This window comes from Natrix helvetica, assembly GCF_964273705.1.
Source record: "Natrix helvetica genome assembly, chromosome: 1".
Lineage (NCBI taxonomy): Eukaryota > Metazoa > Chordata > Lepidosauria > Squamata > Natricidae > Natrix > Natrix helvetica.
Genome location: NC_138548.1, coordinates 282,231,455 through 282,237,454, shown reverse-complemented (window position 1 = coordinate 282,237,454; position 6,000 = coordinate 282,231,455). Strand labels below are relative to the sequence as shown.

Here is a 6,000-nt window from a genome sequence, read left to right as displayed (position 1 = left end):
CAACTTTCTCATCTCTTATTGCTAAAATTTAAGATCATGTTAGGTAAGGAGTATCTTACTGGTGACATCATAGCAATGTATAGTCAGGTCCGCCCCTCAGAAGCTCCATTTTGTCGGCAACAAGCAGGAGGAATGTTGCCGAGCTTCTGTGATTGTTCATAAGGGCGAACAACTGCCATGGTGCTGCAAGATTAGTAGTTTCGGGCTTTGTTCATAAACACTAGAGGGCGCTTATCACGTAACTTTGAACACTCGCTAAAGGAACGGTCGTAACCTGGGGATTACCTCAATGGTGCAATTCAGCCAGTTCTATCCTGTTCGGCCAAACCGGTAGGGGCAGCAGGAGGCCTCCGCCCACCCATCCAGATGTCATCACATCCCATTTTTGACACTCTACGCATGCGCTGTAGGTCCTGCAGATGCATGGAGTTGCCGCACGTGAGCGCCGCAAGTGTGTGCACACTCACATTTGCGAACTGCTAGTGAAGGTAAGTTGATTTCACTCCTGGATTACCGGTATACATACATACATACATACATACATACATACATACATACATACATACATACATACATCTCCCAATGTTGCCCACAGCCTTGGAATTTCCTAGTAGTAAGGCTTAATTAGGTACACAATTAATGGATACACCAAGCTTTTCTGAAATCAGTTTATACACTCTCATGCAAACCTTTAGTATTTATAATTTGTTTAATGGGTATATTCGTTAGGGCATTATTTGGGCAAGCATTCCCTAGTCAACACACATGAAACATACCAATTTTTTAAAACGTCATGTAGGATTCTAGAGAACTGAATATTTCAGTCATATCCAGGTTAATTTATCCTGAGTTAGGTACACACGCAAACATTCATAGTTGGTGGATAGTGAAACTGTAATGTCAAAAAAAAAGAACAACCTGAAATAGAGGAAGTACAGCCAATGTCAATAGCAAAATTAACCGTTGCTAGAAATCTCTGTTGCTTTCATTGCAACAGAGCAAGTTCTCTTGAAATTCCCTCTCAACAATTATCTTTATGTGTCAGAAGATTGTGTGCTCAGTGGAAGTGAAAAAGCATCCTAGGTCAGAAAGGCCATGCCATCCGGCTCTGAAAACTGCTAAAGCATGTGACAATTTTGCAGTTTTATTTTACAAAGCAAAGGGAGAGCTTTGCAAAGCCTGTGAGCACGTTACTATCCTCACAGCATTAAAGCTGCTGTGTCTTTTGAAGGCTTTAAGCAGGCTGTTCTCGACTCTCTGCGCCTGCCCACAAAGCTGCCCTTTGTGGCAGAATGTGCTGTCTGTGCAGAGATGTGCATTCAGCTGGGAGCAGCCTTCGAAACAGCTCTGTCAGCCTTCTAAAGGATGTGGCCGTTCTCGTCCTTAGACTTCTGCTTGTGCTAACACACTTTTGAATGCATAGCACTAATTAAGTTACAAATGGCCAGGATGCCTCAGCAGAAAGGAAGTACATAAACCCAGCAAGCAGATTAAGTATAAGCTCTCCTGGTTCATAGACACATTTGACTTATATTGGACTGTAACTTATTCACTCAGTAAAAATCTGCAGAGGAGCGGTAGACTCACAAATTAACCAAATGCCAATGCATCAGAACTGTTAAAATCGTCACAAACTCTGGATAGTGAGGGGATGGCATGTAGATTTAATAAATAAATAAGTAAATAAATAATTGATGGATTTCAATTATATACACATTCAAGTAATTGAGCTGAACAATAAACCATCTTGCACTTTCTTTTCTTACTGTACGTCTCTCTGCTGAATCAAGCCATGAACTCATCTTCCATTTTAACCGGCACTGCTTGATGACACTAAAATATAATTTATCAATAGTAGGCCTGTTCCTAGTTTCAAAGTTGTAATTAATATGCAAATGTTTTTTTTAAAGTTTTCCTCAGATTTGAAAAAAAAATTGTAAAGTTGTATTGTATTGAATGATCACATACCAATATTTATTTCAACATCAAAGCAATGAAATATTCTCTAAATAACAATGAAATTTAACAGAAAGCTTGGCTGGACTGATTAGAATTAAGTTATTCCTAGTGGATGAAATCTTTTGCTGCCTGACCACATAGAAATGCCAGCACACAATTTTCTAGGTCAAGGTTTGCCTATGGACGGAGATGGGCCAGAAGTAAAAAGAGCAGAGTTATGCCATAACAACCTAGAGGCCCATCTTCTTCACTTTTGTTTATTATGACAGCAGTTCTCCAGAATTCAGACAGTATTATTTTTTGAGCCCTAGTTAGAAATATCATGAAACCCCTTTTCAGCATGTTTTACTATGATGTCACAAGGCTTTTTGTGTGTGTGTGTGTGTATATATGCTGTAATCAATTGGTCATTTTTTAACCGACATAAAACAGCAAGAGAATGGAGTGGCTTTGTGTTACAAATACTTAAGATGCTCCTGACTTCGTTATAAAGTCACTCCAGATGCTTCTGGATAGCGAAGCAGTGTAGAAATAAATCAAAACTGCTGAAGACAAACCTACAGAGGCTGCTACTGCAGCTATTTTAAGTAACACAGTTTTTCTGAATTCAACCTTAAATTGCTAGCAAACTGGATATGAAAATGCTGTAGGGGAAAAGTGGAAGGAAAGAGGGCCACCACAGCAAAGTCGATGGATTTGATTGCAATGGTGATGAGTGCACCATTAGAAAGACCAGGTTAGGGACAGGTTCTCATGGGCAAAAAAATGGGAGCCCAGCACCAACTTGACAGCACATAATCACAATTCAAAAAGATGGTAGGTTTTTTGTGTGTGTTTGTTTCCTTCGGCAACTGCAGAGAGGGAATCAGAGTAAAATAATTACGGTAGTCTGGATTAATGATCGGAAAGTATAAAGGTGATGAGAAGAACTGGTTTCCCCTACTCTTCTAACGTCAGTTACAGCTCAGAAATTCAGCAGCTGCCACTTCCTTCATCACTGCCAACAAGCAAGACCATCCATTGTCTCCCCACCCCCACCCTTGGGATGTCAACTAAAGGCGGCCAATGCAGGAAAGGCTCCCCAAAGCGCAGCAGCCCCTCCACGCCCCGCCCTCGGCGCCTCCGCCTCCCTTGACCACACCCACCCGCGCCCCGCCCGAGCCGTCATTTACATACACGGCTCTCCTTTATGATTCTCACTGAGGGGGGAGGGGTGGGGAAGGGGGGGGTGAGAAAAAACGTCACTTCCTATCCAAAGGGGCGGGAAAGAAGGGATCGTGAGCGCTTTGGCGTTCCCTGCCAATCAGGCTCACGCGTCACTTCCTTCTCCAGGCGGCGGCTGTGGCTCGCTGCTATTTTGCTAACTACCGTTGACGAGTCCGTCAGCGGGGAAGTTCGCGCTACGGGGAGCGAGGGTTTCTCGGTCGCGCGCCAGGGACCGTGCATTTATTTGGCCTCCAGGGGCGGGGCCGGGACCGGGACGGCAGCTTCACGCTTGTTACCCTCGGCTGACGCCGCTCGAGGACCAGCCCTGAAGATCCGAGCGGCACCTAGTCAAGCCGGGCCCTCGAACGGAAAAAGCCGGAGAAACCTGCTGCTGAAACTGAGGGCCGAGGGGAGAATCACCCGGCAACGGTGAGGGAATTGAGGCACGCATGCGCGGCACAGCAGCAGCAGCAGCGACTGGTGGGGGGGAGGGAAGGCGGAGGGAGCTGAAACGATGAGGGCAGAATAGGAAAAAAAGGGGATGCGGGGAAGGGGCGGTTGCGCTCTCTGGCTCTTCTTCGGAGGCTCGCTGCTCAAATTCGGGATCGGAAAGCCCGTTTCGGCAGGCAGCCTTCCCCCGTGGAAGCAGGTGGGGCGGCTCTGCTGTGGGATCGCGATGGCGATTTAGAGACTTTGGTCGAAGTTGGAGCCATCACTACTGAGATCTTCCCCGGGAGGAGAACGGTCATTACAAGATCAGCCCTTCTTTAAGGCTTCCTGTTGCCATGGACTGGCTAGAATAACAGAAACATTTTGGGGGACATCTGTGGTTAACAGAAAGTAAATCACAAAAGTGGTGGAGAATGTGATTCTTGGCATTCCAGTTATGTGGTTGCTAATGGTGGAAACGGGATAGAGGTTAATTCCATCTTCCGCCTTTCTCTCTCTCTCTCTGGAACTAGGATCCCATAATGGTATTTCCCATATTATCGCAAAACATTTATTACTATGTCTTATCTGACTCCTTACAGATTAACTTCTGTAATTCAGGATCAGGTGTTATAAACAGAGAGCAGGTGCAGCGCAGAAAAATTCTCTCAGGACAAAATAGACCTGTGATGACTAATTGAAGTCAAGTTGAATGTTACATCAGCACTGTTGGAAGAGATATTAATTCGAAAGGATCAGTTAAGTCCAGTGTAGATAATGTTTTTTTTTAATGATTCTTCATGTTCCAAGATAACTTATCAAGCATTAATCAAGGAGGACTGCAATAGCATTCATGTTTTGCTATTACTGATCATTATCTGCAGGAAAGTGTTATGGCATGTTCTAGGTATCTTGGTTTGAATATAATAGATCCTCTCATAAGTTTCTGTGATGATCCGTATAGTAGGCAAATGGTGATTGGAAGCTGGTTTTCCAAGATTGTTAAATGTGATATCTACCGAAGAAAACTTAGGCTGAGTTCTTAATTTATTCTTTACTGAGCAATGATAATTTGGTCTGATAACTATCATGCTATCATTGAGTTTGGTGGTCTTTTACTCTGATGTTTAAAGCAATGACATGATTCAGGAAGTGTATAGATGAGCGAAGGTCTATATTCTCTGCCCCATTAGGAAAACATATCACAAAGTAGAGGGGTGTGGGATGTAAGATGTCATGAGCGGTAACTGGAAATAATGGGGATGTACAGCAGCATAGCACATGGTGCTTGTACTTTCTCAGCCTCAAGCAGAAAATAGAAATACAATAGCCATTGCTGTTTTCATTACATAATTCTGCTTTTTCACCCCAATTATTAAGAACAAACCTCAGAAATACTAGGAGCAATGGGCACAGAGGCTGTTATTGCAGCTATTTTAAGTAACACTGTTTCTCTGAATTCAACGTTAAACATTTTTTAAAAATGAATAATGCTGATATCAGTTAATGTGAATTATATTGGGCATGCTCCCAAGTGCATGTTCATGGATGTTTAAAAATGCAAGAATGCCATCTGCCCTTGAAATGTTTCCTGCAGTAGCCACTGGCATAACACCATGTACCTGCTGCAGTCTTGTCTGCCACATGAAGTGGGGACTGCTTGTGCTTACCCAAAATTCTACAAGAGGTTCTTCTTTCTTCTCTTTTTGCTGGATGGGTATTTTTTTCCTATATGTAACACATGAACTCAAGCTTTTTATTATAGTGTGACACTTTATTATTACTAATTATTAAGAAATTTTTAAAATGGGTTATAAAAATAAATTGGATAGGTTTAATATTGTGAGCTTTGTTATTTTTTCCTTAAAAATAAACTGAGTTTAAATGAAAAAGCAATACAAGCATACTTTTAAAAAGTAACATGACAACTGCCAAGAAAAATATAGCATGGGGCAATACTTTAGGACGAAAAAAAGAAGCTTCAAAAGCCAGTTAGTTCAGAATAGAGTCAAGTAAAAAATACAGTAGGCAAGAATTTTGGGTTTTTTTTTGCTTTTGGCTTGCATTAAAAAGCATGTGGGTGATGGAATTTGTATTAACAGTTTCCTACTGGCTCCATCTTCATTTGTGTATTTTGCATGCAACATTTTAAAGAAATGGTAACAAACTTTACTGTTGCCACAATTATGGAGGCTCTGCTATGTTTATTGATTGTTCATAGTCTGAAGAATAAACAGTACATAACATTATTGTTACTCTTAAGATAGACATATTTATTTTCTAAAGATAAGAGTTGATAATTACCATTCTGAAGTAAAATAATGTAATACAAAATAGGCTATTTATTGTAATGTAAATCATTGGAGTAAACACCATCAAACTCAGTAGAGTTTATTTTGAGGTAGA

The 6,000-nt window shown here is 41.7% G+C and overlaps 1 protein-coding gene across 2 annotated transcripts in view; it reads left to right on the top strand.

Moving 5' to 3' along the window:
• Positions 1–3,264: 3,264 nt before the first annotated feature.
• The window catches only part of FAM13B (family with sequence similarity 13 member B), a 72,118-nt gene continuing 69,382 nt past the window's right edge, over positions 3,265–6,000 (top strand). For both annotated transcript variants that reach the window (XM_081955674.1, XM_081955673.1), the window contains exon 1: positions 3,265–3,594. The gene's annotated coding sequence lies outside the window, so the exon portion shown is untranslated. The remainder of the gene's footprint in view (positions 3,595–6,000) is intronic.